The sequence below is a fragment of the Pseudopipra pipra genome, chromosome 6, assembly GCF_036250125.1.
Source record: "Pseudopipra pipra isolate bDixPip1 chromosome 6, bDixPip1.hap1, whole genome shotgun sequence".
Taxonomy (NCBI): Eukaryota; Metazoa; Chordata; class Aves; order Passeriformes; family Pipridae; genus Pseudopipra; species Pseudopipra pipra.
The window spans coordinates 58,468,646-58,492,590 of record NC_087554.1 but is presented as its reverse complement, the minus strand read 5'-3'; the positions used below and the strand labels follow the sequence as shown (position 1 = coordinate 58,492,590).

Sequence of the window (23,945 nt, the reverse complement as noted above, 5' to 3'; positions counted from 1 at the left end):
AACTCATTGTTTAAGGTCTTGATTAAATTTTTTCTTTGTCAAAAGACAGGGTGTGTTTTGTAAATTTTGTTTGCAGCCATAGAAATCCCTTCATTTTAAGTGAAAGTCAGTGAAAAGTAAGCATTCTTTTCTACATATTCCCTGAGAATATGCCTTGTTTTATTACATGTTTTATAATTCAAGCCTGGAAAAGCAGATTTTTTATGTGTTTCTCATCCATGCTCAAAACTAGTTTGTGGGCCCAGGCAGGCCTGCCTTTACTGCCTTGCTGTCCTTCTCCTGGGGAAGCCCCTGCCTCCATGGTTCCTGTAGGAAAGTTAGCTCTTGAAGGAATTTAACATTTACAGTCTAAAGGCTTTGTCCTGACATGCAATAGCATTTTCCAAACAGGATGCTTATGGGTAGACCTCATCCAGTTTGAGTTGAGAAAGCAAAATAAACCTTAAATGCACAGCTCTCTCCTGGTTTTCAGCCTCTCCTTGCTGGCTCTGGTGGTAGCAGGTTTTCCTGGTGGGCTCTCTCACCTTGGTCTCACAGTCATTTCTAAGCCATGGGAGGCTTATCATTCCCTTCCATATCTTTCTTCTTATCAATCAGAACTATAAAACTGGCTATTGCCTTTTCAGGTTTCTAGGGAAACACCTCCTCCTTTAACTTCTCTTCTAATCCAACTTCTTGGCAAATTGTCCTTTAAAAGCACAGAGAGGCATGGGCTACAGGCATAAAAATTCTGATTTCTCAGGCTTTCACAGCTGTTGTCAGACATGCTTGCAGGGGAGCAATATCCAGCATGTGCCTCTGTTCAGTGTTTATGTAAGCATTGAACATTAATCTCTGTAGTACAAAATGGGTAAAACATACAGTTAAGCTCAACAGTGAGATAGATCCCTTCCTTCTGCTGTTTTAACCCTTTGGTTTTAAGGCTGGAATGGGAAGATTTGATTCCGTGATGCTTAAAACAGAGTGAAAAACAGCAGTGAAAAACCCTCAGTGGCGGGTAGCAGCTCTCCCCCAGAAACTCGGGATCACACAAGTCACCGATACAGACTTTCAAAATGTTCATTATTGATGCCTTTCCAACCGTTACCAACAGCGGTGGTAATTCCTCCTTGGAAAAATCCCTCGCTCGTTGCCTGCTGCCCGAGTAACGCGCTTCCCCACTAGATGTCAGCGTTGCTTCTGCGAATCACCGGGCGTTGATGAAAAGCCTTTAATGAAGGTCCCTCATTTTTCCAGGCCTTTATCAGGCTGGTGGGAGACACCCCCACCCCCACCCCCACCTCCCCCCGCCAGCCGGCACTGGACCAAACGCTTTTTGGAGGAGATTTGCACCAAAATTTGCTTTTGGCTTCATTAGGAGGATCTGTCCTGCCAATGGGAACCCACCTTCTAACCCAGCGCCGGGTGCTGCCCTCCAAACACCCAGACGTTTGGAGATGTTTAATTGCGTTTACTCCGTTGGAAATAAGGCTATTTATAATGAAACATGACCCACAGCAGTTTAACGTGGTTTAACGTGGCTGTGAATTCACTGGAGGTTGTGGTCCAATCTCCCCACACGGTGCTCTGTTGGGTCGGAGGGTCCAGCAGCCAGAACTGGCACGAGGCTTCAACAAGAGCATGATCTGCAGGGGCAGAAAGGGTATGTCTTATTTCCAGTTTATTCAGCTACCTGGCTAAGGACAGCTCAAGAAATTAATTGACAACAGAAAAAGCAGGAAAACTTGTTTTCTTCCTTTTACCTAAGAAAGGGAGACAGCTGAGGATGAGAGCTAGCACTTCTGACATCTTGAAATTCAGAAAAAATCCTTCTAATCCAATTACAGAAAATACTTGTTTATTTAATGAATCAGTTAACTCTAATTTTTTTTTTAAAGAAACCTCCATCCAGTTTGACCTAAGTGAAAAATAATAAATTTAAAAAAGCATAATTCACCATTTCTAATAGTTTTATTAAGATACAATTAGGAATCTGAATAAATGCATATAAGATACAGACTCACCTGAATAAGTGAAAGCCACAGGTGCCCTCCTGGTTAGTCACATCTAATTAATTCCAACAGTCACTAAACTTAATCTTTCTTTAAAAATTGAAATAACTGTGGAGAACCATAGTAAAATGGCATTTAAAATACCAGGTGGGGTTTTTTAAATTAAGACTTCCTGATTGTTGAACTTTGTCATTGTTAAAATTTATCATTTCAATCCGTCCCTGGAATGTACAGTGAATCACCTCTTCTAAATACAAAGCACAGGAGGCGATTACCCTTCTGCAGCTGCATCTCTGGATTCAGCTTTTTCATTACATTATAATTAAAATGGATCTTTAAAGTTGTCACGAAAATAAAGGATTAGTGGCACTGAAAATGAAAGTGTAACAGAAGGAACTAAACATAAGCTATGAGCAACTTCAGCTCTGGCCTCTTACCCGATTCCCATTTCATTTTTGGACTTGTCTGAAGGGAATGAAGAGCACGGAGCCAAATTACACAGTGAACTTTGTTATTAAAACAGCATGGAGTAATACTTTGAACTTCAGAGAGATTTACATTTTGTTTTGGTCCATGGTGGCAGTGGAATAACAGCATCTCTGTGTCATGCAGGGCCTTCTTGGGGGCCTATCTGGCACTTGGAGATGAGCCATTTCATTGCTGCAGCAAGCACGTGCTCTCCCACACCCAGCTTACCTTTCCTTGCACTAGCAAGAGTTGAGTTTTGTCCTAAAAGTTGTGTTCTTTTATAGAAATACAGTCTGCTCATGCACATCTGCCAGCAGTTTGTTTTGCATTGCCAGAGTGACCTTGGCCTGGCTCTTTGTTGCAGGTTAGTGAAACATCTGGAGCCCTGTGCTGCATCTTGCTGCAGAAAGGTGTGCTGGGACAGCTCACTGAACATCTGCCTGGGAGCAGCCGTTTCTGCCTTCTGCTGGCACTGCAGCTCTTGCTGTGCTCTGACTCTGTGCAAGGTCACACTGGGGGGGTGGCTCTGGGGTACAGCTCTGCGCATCAAACCGACAGCACATCCACCTCCTCTGATCCCTGGCTTCAGTGCTACCTCACACAGCGTGCCAGGGTGCTCAACCAGCCCAGCCTGAAGCTATTTTTATTCCTTGCAATGAGCTGTTGGTTGCTTCAGGTCCCTGAGGGGTGAGGTGGCTGCGTGGTCAGTGAGTACCAGTGCCAGTGCCGCAGTGCTGCCCAGCCACAAGTGCCGTGGGGAGGGCACAGGGACAGACCATGCCCCTCAGGGTCTGGGGGCAGGTGCACAGGCTCAGCCAATTCACGAAACCACACATTTAAGACTACTCCCCTTGCATTGCATCTAGTGGTGACATGTCTGTGGGACAAATTTGTTCAGTACCCTGACCTGATTGACCAGAAGCATCCCAGAAAGCACCTCTATAAGGGAGTAGAATAGAACAGAATCTTTCAGTTGGAAGGGACCCACAACAAACATCTCATCCAACTGCCTGACCACTTCAGGGCTGACCAAAAGTTACAGCATATTATTAAAGACATTGTCCAAATGCCTCTTAAACACTGACAGGCTTGGGGCATCAACCACCCCTCTAGGAAGTCTATTCCAGTGTTTGACCACACTTGCTGTTAAAGGCTTCCTAGTTTTCTGTTGTATCTGATAGTTGAGCTGACTCATTCTAGTAACCTTTCATCACTAAACCTGGTGCAGGACAGAAGGAGAGGGCACAGCTGGGGCATCTCAGGATGGGATCACCCTACTGTGACTGCTCCACTTAGATCAGCTCAGACAAAATGCTGGTTCATGCTCACCCACATGGGCAGAGCTGCCAGAAGCTGCAGGCTGTGCCCTTCCTGCTCTCCTTTTCTCTGATCCATCAACTATGGCTCCCTGCACTGGCTTCAGCCAGACAACTGAAAACCAACTGCATGCCTTTTTCCAGACCGTTCTGCAGCTGCACCAGCTCATTTAAGCTGGGATTTATGGCTCCCACAAGTGCCAGTCCAATAGGAAGGAGATGTGAAGGCCACCTGGCTAGAGGTGGCAGGGAAGGACAAAAATGCCTTCTGGAGCAGCAGCGAGGTCTTGGGTCATTCTCCACCTAAGCCAGGACTTTGTCGCTCTTCACACCTATGTTTTCCCCCTTTTTGGCCTTGTCCTCTGCTGCATGAATGTCTGCTCTGCTGGGGACTCTTGCTCCAGTCTTCCTCCAGATGCTCACTGAGACAATTTTTCTCTCTGCCTGAAAAAAACTGAGGAGGCTCAAGCACCACTTTGGGCAACTTAGGCTTGAAGAGGCCCAATCTCCACCTGCCTTCATCAGGAACAAGTTCTGCCCAGGTACCCATAATGACTCCATTACCTCTGACACCTCCAGGGCTCTGCACAGGCTCTCCTTATCCTTTTTTCTGCTGGTGGCAGTGATATGTCCCTTTGCCACAGGAGAGTCCTGGATTTTATGCACTGCAAACCTTAATAATAACAACTACTGGAAGAACTGCAACCACCACAAAATTCCTGCTGTGTCTGCAAGGTGTACTCATTTGACCTTGCCTTTTTCAAGACAAGCAGTGTATGATACATGATAATGTATTGCACTAGCCTATGTATCAGTGGATATTCTCCAGAAATTAAAATTTAGGAAAAGCTTTTAGTTTATTTCTGCAGAACAAGGGCCAGGGACTCACTGTAGGGCAACCGGGAGATGTCCAGCAGCTTCCTGTGGTGCTCAAAGCTGGAGGGAACAGCTCAACTCCTCATTGCACCCAAAAACCCTTGTCTATGTGAGTAAGTGGTCTGGGACTTGCACAGGACAGGCCCGTGTCAGGAGCCATTTATAAGTGATAATGAGAGGAGTAGCCCTGATCAGCAGAGGGGACAAGGGGTTATCGTTGCCCTCCAAGGCTGAGGAAGCTCAAATCCAGCTTAGGAGCTGTGACTGGCTGCCTCTGAGCCAGGCTTGTCTCCAGGGCTGGGGTGGTGGGTGAACTCACCCTGATGGGTTGGCCGTGGGGTGTGACATTCCCAGGGTGGGGATGGAAGGTTGCAAAGGTGTGGAGAAATGTGGGGAGACTGGGGGTCTTGGGGTCCCACCTGTGGGGCCCTGCAGGGGCTGGAGGGAGGTGACAGCAGCACTGCCTTGGTCCTCATGATTTAAGCCCATCTTTGTGCTGGTACAGGCTCTTTCTGTTGTCATTTTCCTTCCCTTTCTTTGGACGTGAGGGTGACTGCTGATGTTTGGGCTAAACACAAAATAGCATGTTTGGTTTTCCCACTGCAAATTGCAAACAAGGTATTGCTCTGTGGTCAGCCCCAGGCAGCAGATGAGCCAGCAAACCTGTGACTGGCACTAATGCTTGGCTGGTGGCTCCCTGCACGGAATGGGATTGTTGGTCCACGTGCTCCTGCAGAGAAGGTCCCCCAGCGCCTGACACCAGGGCCTCGACAGCCAAAAATAGCTGGGCCTGTCACAGGAAGGATGATACCTCTGGAAGGCTGAGGCCACACTTCAAGGGACAGTCTGTCACACGGTCAGAAACACAGCAGTGTCTCATTTCGCATGCATTTCCCTTGGTTTCAGGAACACTGTTTACAAATAAATATCAAATTGTTTGCTCAGGAGAAGAGGACTTGGCTAAAAACCTGCACAACCATTTGGGAGCTAAAGATCCTCACGGTGGGTTTAAAGGAGAGGATGTGTCCACTAACACTGCTTTTAAAATAGACCAGTGTGTAAATGACAGAGCAATTCAGGGACTCTGGGCAATGCAGGACAGCAAACGTCTCTCAAAATATGGGAGCTGTCCCCACACAAATTATAACAGATGACAGTTTACTAAATATATCCCCAATGCCAAACCAAACAGCACTACATACCAAAACAAGAGGTCACTGCAGTTTGCCTTCATGCCCCCCTTTTCTTTCTGACCTGCAAGAGACTCTCACCAGGAGGACTGAGAGCTGAAGCAGAGGCTGAGCGTGTGAATGTGAGTGTCTGCCAGGGAGGTGGATTCCCATTTTGGCAAACGCTATCAATTGTGCCTTCAAGGGTCAGTGTAGTATCTCATTACAGTTCTTACCTATCCCCTGTGACCAAAAAAGTCTCAGTCACTCAGAAAATCTTACACTGAAGGCAACAGCAACTTTACATGGCTAAGGACTGAGTGAATGAGACTTTCAAGCTGGAGACTGGGATAAGTAATAAAGGTAATGAAAAATTAATTGTATCTCCTGCCCTGAAGTACATTTTAAATATCATCTGCTTTTCAGGCTTGTGCATAAATATGCATAATTCTGCATCTTTAATTGAAATATGTATTCAGCTTGGCTGTTTTTCTGCTGACAGCTCAATGGAGTTACACTGTTAATAATCATTACAATTATTTAGTGGTATTCAGATCCTGCTAAGAGGTCTGAACCATGCTATAAGATTATAGAAACCTGGAACGAAAATATATTCCCAGCCCAAGAGCTGAAATCCAATAATAAATTTTATAGTAAAAAATCCCTTTCTAAAAAAACCCCTTTTGTATGGAATATCAACCTAAGGGGGTCAGGAATCCACACCAAACTGAAATTTTTAGAAACCATAAATATAATTTCCTCAGTCCTCCTTGAAAATCTCAGCCAACTGAGTCATCAGTGAAGGAATAATCATTTTAGTGGGATTCCTACATAACCCCCTGCTTAGGTCTCACCCCAAGTGAGAGCTCTACATGGAGCTCGGCAGTATCCAGGCAGGCTCATGTTTGCCTCAGCTTTAATCCCCTTGCAGGCAAAATCCTGAACTTGAATGCATGGAAAATTGCTGTTGATAATCTTATTTTGAGGGAAAAAATTATGTACCCCGACCAGCATCTGGCAAGGTAAAGGCTTTTAGCTTCTGCCTTGGAAGAAACCTCGTACACATATGTGCTTCTCTGGCTGGTAAAGTTTCTGGAATTATGGTTTTTTTCCTTTAAAATTCTGAAGACACAATAGCAGCCTGAATTCTCCTTTTCTGTGTTATGTATCACTGCACAGTGGCAGCAGGGCAGGAGACATTTCATAGGCCATAAAACCAGAATGGGCTTAATCCTCTTCTCACAGTAGATTTACATTTGTGTGACTGTTAGTAAAGTTGGCAGTAAAGATGTTGACAGAGCTGAGGGCTGGCTGGGGCCCAAGGGCACTGATTTTTAAAGGTGGCAATCGGGATTACTAAATCCTGCTTCCAAAGAAGCCTTAGCCCCACTTCCTACCCTCGAGAGCTTTTTTGTTCTCCACTGAATCATGGTTGAAAATGGGCTGTAGCCACCCAAGACATGTCAGGATTGCAGGGAAAGCAGAGGCAAAGCAAAGTGCTGCTGCCTGAGAGCTGCTCAAGGGAGCCCTACCCTGACAAAGGAGGGGTGAGAAGAGTGCCTGGTACGTGCTGACATGATTCCTGCTGTCCTCAGCCCAGGTGTGTCCTAGAGCCATCAATATCTACAACACAGAGGTTGCTGGTTTTTCTCTTGGTTTCCTTTTCATTGTTGGAGATGGCAAGGAAGGGAAATGCTATCAAGAGATTAAAACAGTCACTGCTCAAAGTGAAACTGCTGCAGGTCTCATCTGAGGCTCAGTGAAAGGGCTTCAGGGGTGAGAGGAGGCCAGCAAAAGAAAAATGCATAAGCCCTTGGGTACCTTCTGCTGCCCAGTTTTGCTTTACAAGCACCTGGGCTTACAGGTGGCCTGTTGGAGCTATTTTACAAAGAAGCTGCTTCCCCAGCTGCTGCTATTCCCTTGTAAATCCTGCAGGTTCCTGAATCCAGACCCAGCATTTGACCTCTACGCTGTGTTTCTCCAGCTTCTGCTATGGCCAGCTGAATACAGTGTTTCTTGGCAGGTTCCTCTCACACAACTTCTGAGAAATAGAGCCAAAACTGAGATGCCAAACTGCTGGTGTGATACAGTGTGCTTGGGAGGCACCAGCCAGCCTTGGAGCATGAGGGTCAAGCTGACAGGACCAGTGGGGTCTTGATTGCAGGCTCGTGACCATGCCCTTACAGCACAAGAGCTGCAGCAGTGACAGTCCAAGGATAAAAGAGGTAATATTTTTTATTAGACTGACTAATACAATTGAAAAAAGTGGATAAACATTTGGGTTTAAGATAAGGGGATTCTGAGCCCAAAACCTTGCCTGAGTTTACTGGTAAGATCAGGTCAAGGTCTTACGGGCCCCCAAAGATCTGTAAGATCTTGACCAGATCTTATCAGGAGCCTAACAGACTCCTAAAACACAGTCTGCTAAGCCCAGTAAGCCCATCAGTAATGCAAGGTTTCAAGTGGGATCCAAAAAGGCACTTTAGTACCTGAAGCAGGACTTGGACAGGTCAGAGGTACCTCAGTAAAAACCTGTGATCCAAGAGACCCCACTCAGCTGGTATTGAGGGCTGGGGGTGATCACCTTTGAATTTTAATTTTCACTGAGGAACTTGAAGTTATGTTTCCTTGTGTAGCAAACCTTCTGACCCTGTAACAGAGAAGCTGGTGCACTTTGGGAGGTGGGAAGATGTAGAGTGGAAACCTTTAGAGCCTGCATTATAAATGGAGCAAAATGAACCCTGCTTGGTTCAGATGGCAGGTGCCTCTCCTCAGGACACTAACCTGGGATGTGCCTCTGCTCTGAAAAAATTGGGAGTTTGCACCAACCTGTGTGTTCAGCATTGGTTACCATGAGACAGCCACCTCCTTGAAACAATGCAATGGTGTACAGGAAGATATAAGTGTATGGTGCCAGCTCCTGGATGCTGCTATAAGGTTCAGGTGCTACTTTCTAAGTGTGGAAGTCTTCAGTTTGTCCTGTTTTTAGCCAGGAACCACAATCCACAGGCAAAATCAGGGAGAAAAGAGAACTGAAAAAAAAGCTGAGTGTATCCTCTTTCAGAAGCATTTTACTAATTATGGACCTATTCCAGGAGATTTCCTACAGATTTGCTGCGACTTCAGTGTTATTAACCTATTTTTCTCCTCTGGAGCTGTGCTCCTCCATCCTTAAATTAGCTTGTGACCTAACAAAGCGTTTAAGCATGTGCAACTTTATCCATGGAAAGGTTTCCACTGACTTCAGCAGAACCACTCGGGTGTTGGAGGCAGCGTTGGTGCCTCAGTGATCTGCTGGAGCCGCCTTACACACCAGGGACAGTGTCATACATAATACTTAGATTGAATGGGAGGGGAAGAGGGAGCATTTCTAACATGATTACAGTCAGATTTCCTTTTATGTTCTGCAGAGGAAAATAGTATGCAAATACTCCACGTGCCTACACGGATTCAAAATTCCTTTCCTCTTTTTTTTTGATCTCCCTAATTCTGACAAACAAGTTGCCCACGGTTTCTGAAGAGAAACTCTCCCTGAGGCACTGGGCCACAGGCATTTTTTGAGGGGCACAGTGGATCTAGGCAGACCCCTGTTTGCCTGCTTCTGGCTACACTTTCCCACTCCAGCACTCTTCCTCCAGTTGCACCTCAGTGGTGATGAGGTGAATTGTGTCTGGGAACTAAGCCAGGATAAAAATAACTAAGGTGGGGAGGGTGCTATTTTTTTAAGCAGTTTCCCGGTCTGTTTGTCAACACAACGGCACAAAGAGCTGCACCAGCACAGCAGAGGAAGAATAACCTCACTGGTCCATCAAAGTGCTGCCACCAAAAAGGGTGTCTGCAAAATGCAGCCGTATCTCCTTGGCATTGCTGCACCAGCAGGGTGGAAAGTCCTTTGGGAAGTCCATGGGTGAGTTTCTACTCTCATTCCTTCCTCCCCTTTCCCAATTCTTGTCTCTCCTGCAAGGGATGGGGTGAGCAGAGAGCAGCTGGGCACAGAGACTGGTGTTTCTGGCACAGTGCTGATTCTTTGTTTTCTTGCTGTAGTGTCCTGTTCCCAGCTCCAGCTTGTGCTGTGCGTTCCTGTCTCTGTGCTGGATCCTGCTGCCCCCTCTGCCATGCTGACATACCTCTTTGTGTGCCCACATCTCAATCAAAGCCTGGGAGCAATCCAGATGGAGCCAAAGTATTCTTCTTCTGGGCTAACTTTCATCTGGTTCTCAGCTCCAGCTCCAGCAAACACACCGTGCCAGCCTGGCACAGGGGATTGCACACAAAGGAAAGAGGAGGGTCACCAGGCCAAACTTGTTTGATCAGATTACAGAGCAGACATAACTTGGAATATCCAAACAAAATTAGTTTATACAGCCCTCACTACCCATCAGAGTTAACACTTTTTCCAGCTTGGGTGTTACCAAACAAGTTATGTTTCTTTAAAAAGGAGCCTGTGCAGCAGTGGGGTAAAATGTTAGGACTTAATCCACAAGAGAGGAGATTTAATCCATGAAATAGATAGCAGCTAACAAGCAAGCTCTAAGCTTTCTAACACATGTCCATGTGTTAGAAGAAAACAAATTAAAGTTTAGGGCTCTCAGACTTGGGGGAGGAAGTATGGCTTGGGATGTACCATCGATAATGAACACAAAAGAATGCAGAATTTATGGCCAACTAGGACATTTGGCAGGACTCCCAAGACAAGGAAGAAACTAATAAAACTAATTCAGTAATTGTGCTGAAATCAGCTCCAAGTGGGTAATGGTAATTTTGGTAGGGGGATCCATGACCACTGACTCAAGAAACCCCCCTGACCCAAAAGAAGAGAGAAACTGAGCATGTGGACTAATTAGCATGTGGGCTAATTAGCACGAGAAGTAAGAGAATCATTAACCAATAGAAGACTAATTAATAAGAGAGCTATGTAACTTGTAACCAATGAACACTAATTACTTTGTTTACCAAAATGTTTTAATAGTCAAAAGTTTTGATAACTGATGTACATATTTTGTGGACTGATTCTCCTGTACCTCAGTGTTGAATAAAGTAATGCCAACTTTCTAATCTAACAAACTGGTTAGAGAGTTTATTTCCTGCTTTTTGCTGACAGGAGGGTAAGACTTGGGACATTTGATCTCCTTCCAATGCTGGAATCTAGACATGCAAACTCTGAATTATAGAAGGGATGACCTACCATGAAGCTCATGCTGTTCATACATGTGGGACCTATGAGTGCCAGATCACAGAATCATAGAATCACTAAGGTTGGAAAAGAAGACCTCTGCGACCATGGAGTCCAACTGTTCAACCAGCATCACCACATTCACCACTAAACCATGTCCCCAAGTGCCACATCCACATGCCTTTTGATCACTTCCAGAGATGGTGATTCCACCACATCCCTAGGCAGTCTGTTCCAATGCCTGACAACCCTTTCAGTGAAGAAATTTTCCCCAATGTCCAATATAAATCTCCCCTGGTACAACTAAAGGCCATTTCCTCTTGTCCTGTCGCTGGTTGCCTGGGAGTAGAGACCGACCTACCCTGGGCTACAACCTCCTTTCAGGGAGTTGTAGAGAGCAAGAAGGTTCCTCCAAGCCTTCTCTTCCCCAGGCTAAACACCCCCAGCTCCCTCAGCTGCTCCTCATCAGACTTGTATTCCAGCCATTTCCCCAGCTCCATTGCCCTTCTCTGGACACGCTCCAGCATCTCAACGTCTTTCTTGTATTGAGGGGTCAAAACTGAACAGAGCATTCAAAGTGTGGCCTCACCAGTGCTCAGTACAGGGGGATGGTCACTGCTCTGGTCCTGCTGGCCACACTATTCCTGATACAAGCCAGGATGCCATCGACCTCCTTGGTAACCTGGGCACACTGGCTCATGTACAGCAGCTGTCAACCAGCACCCCCAGGTCCTTTTCTGCCGGGCAGCTTCCCAGCCACTCTTCCCCAAGCCAGCATTGCATGAGATACCTGGATGCCTTGTACAAAAGACATCCAGCTCTCTGAGGGCTTCTCGTCCCCACTGCAGTTACCTGCACCACTGCCAGCTGTAGCCTGCAGTGCTGCCCTGCAGGTCTTTTCCCCAGTGCCCCATGGATCCCTCCATCATTTTGGACACCCAAAGGCAGCAGGAGAGAGCTGTGCTCACATAGCTTCCATCTCTTCACCTTCCACAAAGGCTGATCCATGGCAGCCACTTGCCCACCTCGCTGGCAGCACCCTTATACCTGTCAAAGCAGGTACAGTCTGAGCACAGGGCATTAGCAGTTCCTGGCTGGAAGGCTGTGTGGAAAAAGAGATGAAAGCTTACTTTCAGAGTATCAGTCTGTACTAAGTGATCAACAGCCTGAAGACTTGTATACAAAGGAGGCATGTATGAGTTCATTCTACCTTTGTGTCTTGGATTTTTTACGGTATTACTACTTAATTACTTGCAGTAAGCCTGTCCAGCAATACCATTTAGTGTTAGTAACAGTGTCATGTCTTCAAAGTGCTTTACAAGCTAATTATGAAATGTGTAATTTAAGTGAAAAGAAGCACCTTGGGCTGGGACCTGTGCTGTGTTTGACACTGCAGGTGCCTGCAGTGCTGTGCACACTGGGATGAGGAGCCATGTGATTCATGGCAGGGTAAAATCAGTGAGAAGAACATGGAGAGAATAATGTGGGATGGTGTTCTCTGAGGTACGAAAGATCAAGGCTTGATGACTTCTGCTGAATTTGCTGGGATGTGGAAAAGCCTCAAGTGATCAAGAGGGAGTTGAAATAATTCTTCAAGTAGCAGAGTGTGGTTTTGATATTGCATCTTCTTATCTCCTTGCTTTAACACAAGACTGAAAACTGACAGTCAAAAATCATAATTCGGTCAGAAATGCTTGTTCCGTTTTGAGGATATGCATTACAGTAGCCATAACACAGGAATTAGGAAACTACAGCACAGCCCCAAGGCAGCCCTTTGCCTTCAGCTGTGTCCATGGAGTACCAAACAACTGTGTGACTATACAAACACTAATTAATCCTCAATAAAACAAGTAAAAAAAGTACACAAAGAGCATTCACAGGTTGATTTGTTGCCAGGATGGCATGAATTGGAGCAGGTGTTTGCCAAGGCAGGGCAGTCAAGTTGCAACCAGCTTTGACTGATGCTTCTGCAAGTCTCAGGCTGTGTTCTCAGGCTCCAGCTGAAATGACACTCTAAAAGAGGTAGGGTTCACTTTTGCCTGGAAAAGAAAAAATTTCCTTACAGACAATCAGGGCTCCAAATCTGCAGGGTTTCTTGACACACCTGTTGGTATAAAGAAAAGCTTGAGTAAGTAGGTACATTTAGATTTTTTAGCCTTCAAATATAGGACTTCACTTCCTTCCCTGTTTTAAGTTGGTTGATGTTTTATCAGCACAGACTGAAGAGAAACTCAATGTATCAGCACTGGCAGGAAGTGGCTTTTGGAAAGTTACATTTCTCTTTGGATAGCTGACTGACCTCTGGCTGTGTAAAGCAAAGCTCAGTCTCAATATTTGTATCTTCTCACTTTGTGAACTCTACAGCCAAAAGCTATCCAGTATCCAATGGGAAAAATCTAGGGAATTCCTTCCTCTCTCCCCTTCCAAAAACCCTATTCTGAACTTTTAAGAGCCCCCCAACTTGCCCCATGTTCACAAAACTGACCCCCATCTGCGCTTCCAGAGTTCTGGCTGAGCAAGGACAGGTGATGCTGATTCTAAAGCTGAGGACGGTCTGCGTCCGGAAGAGAGGGGGAAGATGGTTCAAACCTGAGATCTGTGCCTGAGGTGAGGGGAGCTTAGCTGGAGGAGGGCTATGGAGGCTGTGCAGAAACTGGAGAGGTCTCCGATGATCTTCTAAATTTGATTTGGGGGTGGTGCAGATCTGCGACAACACTGAAGTATTTTATTTTTTTGTATCACATGTGGCCCCAAATCCTCCCAGACCAGAAGACGCTTCTTACAACACACAGATTCTCTTACTTCCAGCACAATTCCTTACTCAAAGCACATGGACACACAGCGCCTGGTGGCCCTGCCTGGCTGTCCGCGAGGGGCGGGACGAACAGCGCCGTCCCGGTAAGCGCTGGGAGGGAAAACACCGGGAAATCCCACGCGCGGCTGGTGAGGACGGGCGCGCGCGGGGAGCCGGGGACCGTCCCCTTCCTCTCTCCGGGGCATCCCACCAAGAGCGGCTGTGCCGAGGGTGTCCCGGCGGGGCGGGAGCGGCACTGAAGACAGAGAAGGCAGCGAGCAGCTGCCGGCGCGGGGGGCGGAGGCTGCCCCGGGAGCGCTCCCGGCGCGGCGGGGGAGGCGGGGCCGGGCCGGGCCGGGCTGCGGGGGCCGCACCGCCCTCCGGCCCCGGGCGGGGAGCGCGCTCGCTCGCTGGCAGCGGCCGGGGCGGGGAGCACCCGGTCCCTCCTCCTCCTCCTCCTCCCGCCCTCGCCATCGCCACCCGCGCCCGCCGCCGATGCCGGGACTGCGCCCGCGGTGAGTCTGCCCCGCCGGGACCCGCCCGCGGGAAGTTGCGGCGCGGCCCGGCTGCGCCTTTGTGCGGGGAGCGGCGGCGCTGCCGCCCCGGCCCGGCCCCATCCCATCCCCATCCCCATCCCCGGCCCCTGCCCCGGCCCGCCGGTGCCGCCGCCCCGCCCGGCCCCGCTCCGGTACCTGCCGCTCTTTGTTCCCCGCCGCCGCCGCCTTTGTTCCCTCGGTGCCGGCGGCACCTTCAGCACCGCCCGCGCCCCCCGCGGGATGCCGGGGAGTGCGGGTGGGGACACCCCGCTCCCGGAGCGGGTCCTTCCTCTCCCAGCCCGGCACAAGCCGGGAAAGGGGGGAAAACACCGCGGCGGGAGTTCGCCGGGCTGCGCGGGGGGGAACGTGGCGGGCTCGGCCGGCGGCGGGAGCGGGTTTGGAGCTCGCTTGGAGCTTTCTTGGAGCTCGCTCCCGCCCCCGCGGTCCTGCCCTGCCCTCCCGAGGGGCCGCGCTGCCGGCGGAGCTCCGGCCGGGGCCGGCTCGTCCCGGGTCGGGGGAGCGCGCAGGGGGCGCGGGCAGGTGACCGACGCTTCCCGCGGGAGCCGTGGGTACCACTTGGAACGGCGCTATCGCTCTGGTTGTGTGTTTGGGAACTGATGGTGGATACTTAGGCAAAGTTCCCGGGTAAAGGAGCAACTACTTTTCTGGGAGGGACGCGGGAGGCACCGGCATGCTCCCGCCGCTGTGTTTTATTGCCCGGACGCTGCTGCTGCCCTGGATGAAGCGCTGCCCGCTGAGGGCTCCCGCTCTCTGTGCTTCCCGCTGCACATGGGTTGCTTTCTCTTCCCCGCCTTACTACCAGCCTCCCTCCTGCCTTCCCTCCCTCCCTCCCATCTTTCCAGGGCTCCTGGCAGCCGCCTGTTTCCTCTCGGAGCAGTTGTTACGGATTTGTGTTACTGGGGCCCAAGGGATGCCGCACGTGGAGCTCCCGGTCTGTAACTTGACTTTGTGTCAGGTGCTGCGTGTGCGTGGATTTAAGGGAAGGCTCCTTGTCCTCCTTTCTCCTCCACAACTAAAGCTGGGCTCAGTTTTGTCCCTGTCCCCCCAAAACAGAATAGTGCTTATTCTCTGTTTTTCCTCAGATTTGCTGGAGGCATCGGGAAGTAGAGCAGGTGCACCCTTCTCAAGTTACTCGGAATCTACAGAAAGAAAACTATGAGCGAGTTTTTTTGAGTTTCTCACAGCCTTTGTCAGGTCTGTGACTGTGTGTGCCTCATGCCTCTGCTTCCCCCTTTCAGGATGCCTCGTGTCCTGCCTGTCCTCTCCCCCTCTTTGCATCATTCCCGCGTTTTCCTCCCTCTCAGCTTGCAGGGCGATCCTCTGTTTCGGGACAGACAGACAAAGACGTAAGTGCCACGTGCAGGGTCTTGGCTCATTGCTGTCACTGTTGGCCAAGTGAACGCAGCCGTAGCTTGGCGGGCACGTCTGTTTATGTCTCTCTGTGAAATGCAATAGCTGCAGGAGGGACACACACGGCTGCTGGTGCCTGCTGAGCTGTGTCATGGGCTTCGGCCACTTCTGGGGTGGCTTTACAGCTCCGAGAAGGAGCACAGTGGTGGCTGTTGGCGCTGCCCACAATAACAGCATCCGCACACGCGCTGCCACCTCTCGCTGAAATCAGGGCAGCCTAAATAATTGATTTCCAAGGCAGAAGGCAGCGTGTCATAGCCAGAGAAGATGGGGTGGTGCGCAGTGAGCAGGAGGTGGCAGGGGAGAGGAAGCCCTGGCATCTGCAAGCAGTGGCAGTGGGGACGAGTTGAGACAGAGAGGGATGGGTAGGGACAATGGAGTTTGGAGGGGTGGTGAAAAACTAGCAGTGACCACAATAATGTATTGCCCTGTTCTGATGTGTACAGTGGCAATGTTTGGGCCCCCCTTGTGTGAGATGCTGTACAAACACATATTCAGACGTGTATAAGTTATGTTTGTTCTTTCCTTCTTCATAATGAATGGTAATGAATGATAATTGCTCTTTTACCCTAGTTATCTATAGAAACATATATTAAAGTTCCTTTATTTAAAAAATTCTTTACAAATAACCTCAGGAAACTATTTGGAAGTGCTGCTGCTATCATACAGTATTAAGACTTAAGCATGGTGGTTTAAAGAGGGGCAAAGGAGCTGGACCTTTGATGATGCTTGTGGGTTCCTTCCAACTCAGGATGTTCTATTATTCAGGATAGTCTAAGAAAAGAACTGATTTTTCTTCTATTAAATATGACTAAAAGTTCTTTAAAGTAACTGAGAACTTTGTTGGTGTCAGTAGCACTCAGCCAGTCCTGTAGTGTGACAGTTATTTTTTATTTATTTGTCAGGCAAAAATTTTAAGCGTCGACACAATGAAGTAATTCAAGGAGCGGCATGCACTGCTGGCTAATGATCTAATAGCTTGAAAATGCCTTATCTCCCTAGCTGTTAATTTTAAGTTTTATGGTATAAGGGGAAGTAACAAAAGTAAAAAAATGTTACTGTTTGTTCCTTTGAAGGTTTTCTTCGTGGGTCTTATTTCTTCTGATATGATTTTGGGAACAGTTGTTTCATGTTTCAGGAAAAAATTGCTTTGTTTCAGGGGAAAAATGGGCCACAGTTTAGCCCCTTTACTGGGTTCATTATACACACTGTAAAACCCCTTTACTGGTAATTATTCCATAAACAGTGAGCTCAGCTCCACTTGATTTCCTCGACATCTGAATATAGAAAGGAAGTAAAGAAAAAGTCCCAAAGAGGGTATGAAGCAGCCCAGCTTGGGAGATCAGGTATAAAGAGCCTCATTCATTTTGGTTTATCTGTAGTACAGGGATATGCCCTTACTCCATGAATCATCTCCTGACATCTGTTTGCAGCGCTGTTTTCTTAGCAACTGCAGCTCTGTTTTAGATCTGGACTCTCAATGGTCGGGTTTGTGCCGAAAGATGCAAAGAGACAATCCTAACTCTTCCTAGCAAAGCTGTGCCTTTCAGCCCATTTACCCAATTTATTTTCTTCCCTGAGGCACAATAAATACAGGTTTTAAAAGTCTACCAGCTGAGATGCTTTTTCTGTGTGTGTATGCAGAGATGCTTATCTGTTGCTTACCACAACTGAAGTGTTTCCCCAGCACGATCTGGCAGTGTGGGAGAGGATGGCAATGGGCTGTGTCCTTGCTCCTGTTGAAGGGATGAGCTGTGTGTACACTATGTTTTGCTCTGCCTTTCCCGCAGTTTATTTTGGAGTATCGTGGCACTTCTAGATGTGGGAGAGGACGTGGTCTTGGAGGAACGCTGAAAATGTAGCCGGTGATGGCAAGGACCCACTCCTAGCAACGTGCCTGTTTGAACAAGTAGTTGGATTAGACAGTGGGATTATACATGTGGAGCGTGGAGCACTGTATGAGTAACACTTCAGGACCGGATCCATAAGCTGTGATTAAAGGGAAGGTGACATTTCATACACCTCTCACCTAATCTTTCCTTGCCGGAACTTTGTCCCTGGCCAGTGTGGTGGGGGACTCCTGTTGCTGAGACAGAGGTGGCCATGTAGCCACTGGGAGATCAGGTTGATCTGATTTTTGCCATCTGTGCTCCCTGAACTTGGGTCAGGGGAAGGTTTTTACTTCAGCTGATATGGATGAATTGGTTGGGAGTGTAAATATATGTCAGGGAGTGCAAGTGGTATGTCCATACTAAGGGACAGGTGATGTTCACCCCACTCCCTCCTATGCTGACATGCAGTTTCTGCAGAAGGAGCAGGAGATTATACCTGCAGTAGAACCTACAACTACTGGACTATGAATCAAAGAATATAGTGTATGTTAGCCCACAGGACATGGATCTGACTGCTTTACCCTCCCTGGGCTGACTTGCATTCTGTGGAGCATGAAGGGTGGCAGTAACAAATAGTCAATTGTGAAGAATGACTGTTTTTTGGCTTGGGATAATGCTGAGAGGGGAGAGACCCCTGGTGTTTGGAGCGTTTTGATTGCAAAAAGATTAGAGAGTGGAGATGGGAAGAATAAATAGTGTTGCTGAATACCGGCCAGCTTCCTGTGACCTTCATGGATTGCACAAGTCCTGGTGTTAGTGAGGGTACAAAGAGACAACCTCTGTAGATCACTTAAATCACAGTGTTCGCAGCAGGAGGTGAAACAAGCTGCTTCTGTGGAGATGGGTAGGGGCTGTGACAGGGACAGAAGAAGAAGTGGGGGATAACACTTTTGTTTAGCCCAGCTACGTGCACAGGAAGGGCTCAGAAAGCTGTGTGGGGGAAAGTACTGGAGCTGAACAGGCTGTTATCTCCCCACAGGAGGGGAAATGGGGCAGAGCTTTGACTCTGGGCACAACTTTGGTCTCTCATAGGGAGGCATGTTTGCTTTCTAACCTTCCTGCAGCCTGCTGATAACTCCCTACACAATGCAGCTGCACAGATTGGCTCGAGAGGTTTTTAAGGAATTGCTGACCCTGATACAAGCAGTAACATTTGTGTCCAGGGATGAGGAAGAAGAGAAAAGAATAGTGCTTAGTTATCTGAGCTTTAAGACTCAGGCTGCAAGTTCTATCAAAGGAAATGGCAATTAAGATGCAAAACAAAACACATGTAATTACTTTCATGGAAGTGTAGGGAGGAGACAGAAATGTTGGGGTTTGCAGGAAAAAGTTTTGCTTTCTGGATTTTTTGGCCTGTTGGTTGCCAGGAGAAAGACCAGAATTTGGTGAATGGTGGAGTGAAAGGGTGAGGCAGAGAGGATATTGAATACGTTGGATGTGCCTTGATCTGTGGGATATAGACTGTGTGTACAACTGGCCATGAAGTGGTTGCAAAGGCACTTCAGAAATGAGTTCAGTTCAGTCTGCATTAGAGACACCTCTTTTTTATGTTGGGTTGGTTTGTGCTGTTAATAACCACCTAAATGATGCAGGGAGAGAAATGAAAGCTGCCCCTAAAGCAACATGCCCAGCTTTTTGGAGGCTCTTCTATCGTGAGCAATGTGCAGCTTTGCTTGCAGGGAGTATTTGGTGAAATATTCAAGTTCAATGACTGAATGAAACTCTTCTAGTGAAGCCAAGCCCAAGAGTGAAGGTGGTTGTGTATCACCTGGTTGAAAGGTGTTTCTGGGGGATGGAAGCACAGAGCCCTTGCACAGTGTGTCTCTGCTGGAGACGCTCTTTCTCACTTCAGTGTAACCCGAGGGGATGCTGCTTTGTTTACTTCCTTTCCCCCATCTTAAAAGCACGAGATTCATCTTGCCAGACCATCTAACATAAATATCTGCATGAGAGACAGTTCTCCAGACTCCTTTCATAGTCACTAGAGAGGAGCACACACTTCTGAGCCATGATTCATCCACACTGAGCTGGACGTCTAAAAATACATCGGACAAACTGCCCTAAAAGTGCCTGTTTCTCTCCATTGTTTCTGCAGAGTTCAAACAATGAGCACACATGGAGGCATCGCTCCTGTAGCTGCTTAGTGTCAGGAGAGCTGAATCTTGGCCAAAGCGCCTCGTATCCCGGCAGAGCACCTAGGAGGACTCCCAGTGTCCTCATTTCCACCAGACTCAGTGTGGGTTGAGCAGTGTAAGGCGTTGTGGCTGTACCTGAGACTGGGAGGCAGAGAGCAATGTCCAGTTTAAATCCATCTTCCTCCCCTGGTCGGTCACTGGACTCAGACAAGCCTCAGGCTGGACCCACAGCCCCAGACAATCTGCTGTAAATAAGAGGCCGAAGGGGATTTGCAGAGTGGCTTTTTCAAGGTCGCACATCAGGTCAGTGGCAGAGGTGGAAGCAATGAGGGCACTGCGGGCTCCCAGGGGTGTGCTCCTTCCCCTGCCCAAGCTCCTTGCAGCTGCCTTGCAATCTGCTGCACTCCTGGGGGTGAGACTGGCTGCCTGGCTCTTGATGGCGGACAGCACCCGGTAGGTACTCACTTCCTTTGGGTGAAAACCTTCTGCAAAATTATGTAGGCTCATCCTCTTTTCCCTGTCCTCTCTCTTGCAAAAATCCATACAGCTGAATTATTGTGCATCCACGAGGCTGGCATGGGTGACTGTGTGTGTGCTCCCAGTCACATGCAGCTAAACTTTGGAGTGAATGGGTGACAGTTCAGGCTTGTGGTGACCCAGAACAGCACATGTGGTTATTCCATGGTGGTCAAGTGGTGTGTGGAAACTCTTTAAACAGACATGTCCAAACCATGCCATGCCATGCTATCTATCTATCTATCATTCTATCAATCTATCACTAAATGCAAAGCTTAGGGAGTTAGAGTCACATAGGAAACTGTGCCCAGGTCTCCTCTGAAGTGTGGCTGCCACTGCTGTGTTATTTAGCAGCCTGGAAAAGAAATTATCAGTTCTTCTGGAAAAAGCCTAACTTTTATCTGTACATGTAACCCAGGAGGCTAAGGATAAAATTCCTCCTCCTCTGCAGAGAACTAGTTTACAGCAGAAAGACTTCCTTTGCTAAATGTGCTGAGTGTCTAGGGAGAGACTTTGCTGAAGGAATTTGCTTGTGTAGCAGAGATATGAAGCACAGGCAGGTACCAAGTGTTAAATGGATCCTGTGCAAGTCTGATTTCAGACAAATACCAGAACGTTCTCCTATCTTTCTTGATACATGAGGAAGAATATGATAGCCATGAAATAGAAAGAACGTGTTGTCTGAGCCAGGATATGATTCCTAAAGTACTTCTTAGGGGGTCTGTGGGTGAACTCCAGGAGGTGAAACAGATTGCAATTTGATCCCAGAGAGAGCAACTGGGGAGAGGAGGGAAAGAGCTAACTGTTAAACAAGAGCTGGGAGAAAAGCCAGTCTCCAAAAATAAACGTTAAAGATCAATTCCAGGTATTTCCTGGCATTGTCATTCTGCTTCATCCACCACTTGGACTGTAACAAACAGTTTCACAGTTAGCAGGCTGACAGGTTTAGAGTTGTTTGGTGGGTTTTTTAAAAGGAAAAAAGTGTCTGATAGACTGTTTGCAGCATTGTTTCTTACGCAGAACTGGGTGGGAAGTTGGTGATGAAATACTCCTGGGATGGAGAAAGCAGAGCTTGTTATTGTAAAAGGCAATCAAGAGCAGAGCTGGCTTCATTTTGGAAAAGTGAAAAATCTGGATTTTCTTCCCAGTTACATGGCCAGGCACCTCGGGAGTTCCTAAGTGGGAGGAAGTGGTTATCTGTGCAACGTAGCGTGAGCAAACACAGTTCCTGCAGAGTAGTTGTGCCTTAATAGTGCTGTAGGTAGCCTTGGAATGACTTTACAGATAACGTTGGTGAGTGAAGGCATCACCTTTGCAAAGCTTAGAAGTGACTCTGAACATGTTTCTTCTTGCAAAAATTCTGCAAAAAGCCAGTCCAGGAGTTTACTGTAACGGGGTTGTGAGGAAGTTGAAGCATATCCTGTTCCAAGGGCTTGTGCTGGTGATCACACACCATCTCCCTGCTGGGGTTTTGTTCGGGACAGTGGCTCCAGGAGGTGCGTCCCTGCAAACTGTACAGGAACACCCCTCAGTGGGCTGGAGTTGGCTTGGGCAGGAGCTGTGGCTCGTGTCTTACCTCGCCTGCTCGGCCCTGGCCCGGGAGAGGGTGGTAGGGCAGCTCTGCTTACGCAACTTGTGCTCAGTTGCTTGACTGAACTTGCCTATAAGTAGCTTTTGTGTTAGTAATGCTGGTGCCTTTCAGCGAGGGAGATGCACGGGGCTCACAGGCATTCGTCCTGGTTTGTCTCCGTTGTAAGAAATCCCGATTCTCAAAGAAAGCAGCCCGGACACTCCATGATTCAGACTCGGATGAGGAGACTCTATAATCCTGCCTGTGCAGAAGGGGAATGAATGCGTGATACGAGTAAGGCATCCTTTAGTTTGGGCTCTTTCTGATTTGGAGTACTTGGCTTTGCAATTGCAACAGATTTTACTTTTTTAGATTTTGTATAGCAAGAACAGTTTATTGTAGCAGGTTACTGTGTAGCACCAAGTTCTTTCTCTTGGGCTATGTGTTGTTTGGCTCTTTGGTCCTTTCTGGCATCAGCATTGGTAAGAATAACAGTTTGGCCTGGTTTTCACCACACACAAAAAGTTACTCTACAGGCTTGAAACTATGCTATAAATCAGAGATTTAGGTTTGTGGCTTGTTGTTTTTTTTTTTTTCTTTCCCCTAAAGCAACTAATTCTTTAAAAGCAAAGAGAAAGACATTTTATTTGTCTGAAGCAGTAAAGAAAGTGTTTTCCTTAGTGGAGAGGGTCCTGCTCTGTCAGCGTGGGAGATGCCACTATTGAGGGGCCCCTTTTATGTGTGCGAAACCAGCACAGGCACACGAATGTGCAGGCTGTGCTTGTAGAAAGGCTGCTCTGCCCACAGACCTTGAACTAAGTGGGACAGAAGGCGTAAAACAAACAAACAAGACCCTGACTAGAACTTTGAGGGGAATTTTCAGCTGGAAGAATTATGGGGACTCACTCTTGGGAGAGGCGGCCCCTTCAAGTCAGAGCAGAGGTGTGCTGGGGGAAGAGCAGTAGTTTGCATTGCTCTAGCCTCGATTGGACATGCTTGAGAGAGAAGCTGATGAATTCACAGCTGCCAGGATAGGACCTATCATTTAAATTTTAATTTGCCCTTCAAATTTGGCAAGCTTCATTTGCCGTTTGCTTGACAAATCTCTCTTTTGTGTTCTCCTCTGCCTGTGCGGAACAGCGAGCGCTGCCGGAGAGAGCTACTTGCAGTGGATTCCTTTTCTCTGCTATATTTAGTGATCAAAACATGTTCGTGATCTTTGCAGGAATACTACCAAAGCAGATAGGTTTAGCATGAGACATGCCCTTTCTCTTTTGGCTCCCAGATCCACATTGCATTTCACTTTCCTCCCCTTTCCCGACACCGTCAATGGCTCTGTCTGCTGGTCTGTTGTGCAAACATTGCGCTGCTGCTTCCAGGGATTTTGCTCAATTAGAACAAGTCCCTGCTTTAGTGAAAACTCCCGTGTTGAGATTGCCACTATCCCTAGCTTTTCCTTTTCTAAATTTCCTGAAAGAGCAGATTATTGCTCTTCAGGAAGATCTTTCTGAGCAGCCTTATAATTTAATTGAGAAACTCCAGGCTTTTTATTACTTAGGCGAGCTTCACTCAACAGGATAATGTTTGTTAACCACCTGACTATTTCATTTATTTGGGGAAAAAGGGAAATGGGAAGGCAGTGGAAAGGAAACATTTGTATCCCTTCAAAGGTATAATATTACTAGGAACCTGATTCTTACTAATATAATATCATTAATGCAAAGCAGGTGTAATTATTATATATTGCTGTTTTAAATACCTTTTAAATACCTTTACCATGTAAAGTGACTCAGTGTTAATGGGAATCCGGCTGTGAGTCTCTTTTAAAACACTAACCAAAGAATTTCAGTTGCAATCCAGGAGAAGGAAAGAAACACTTGCAAATAAAAAGCATTTCTTGCATTGCCTTTTGCTTGGTTAAAGCAGGCAGTGTTGTGCAGTTCATTCTGATCAGGCAGGAGAGCTAAACTTGCTCTGATTGCAGGCATTTCCCACCCCCTTCCCTTCCCTTCCCAACTGTAAAATCTGACTCAGGGCCAAGAAGGCTGAGGAAGGGCCGTGACGAGCTGTGTGTGGCT

At 47.6% G+C, this 23,945-nt stretch overlaps 1 protein-coding gene and 2 long non-coding RNA genes across 8 annotated transcripts in view; 2 read left to right on the top strand and 1 right to left on the bottom strand.

The window, feature by feature from the left end:
- Positions 1-1,500: 1,500 nt before the first annotated feature.
- Positions 1,501-5,979, bottom strand: LOC135416340 (uncharacterized). Its single transcript, XR_010431550.1, has 2 exons — positions 5,854-5,979; positions 1,501-1,625 (listed from the first exon to the last, which is right to left on the bottom strand). It is a non-coding gene; the product is annotated as an uncharacterized LOC135416340 (long non-coding RNA).
- LOC135416338 (uncharacterized) lies at positions 5,962-10,878 on the top strand. The gene is made up of 3 exons (XR_010431549.1): positions 5,962-6,183; positions 7,844-9,727; positions 9,865-10,878. It is a non-coding gene; the product is annotated as an uncharacterized LOC135416338 (long non-coding RNA).
- Positions 10,879-14,165: 3,287 nt separating this feature from the next.
- SYNE2 (spectrin repeat containing nuclear envelope protein 2) overlaps positions 14,166-23,945 on the top strand; it is a 181,387-nt gene continuing 171,607 nt past the window's right edge. For 3 of the 6 annotated variants that reach the window (XM_064659377.1, XM_064659380.1, XM_064659379.1), the window contains exon 1: positions 14,170-14,302. The gene's annotated coding sequence lies outside the window, so the exon portion shown is untranslated. Of the gene's footprint in view, positions 14,303-23,945 lie in introns of all 6 variants that reach the window. The other 3 variants (XM_064659378.1, XM_064659376.1, XM_064659381.1) reach the window with 2 other exon arrangements.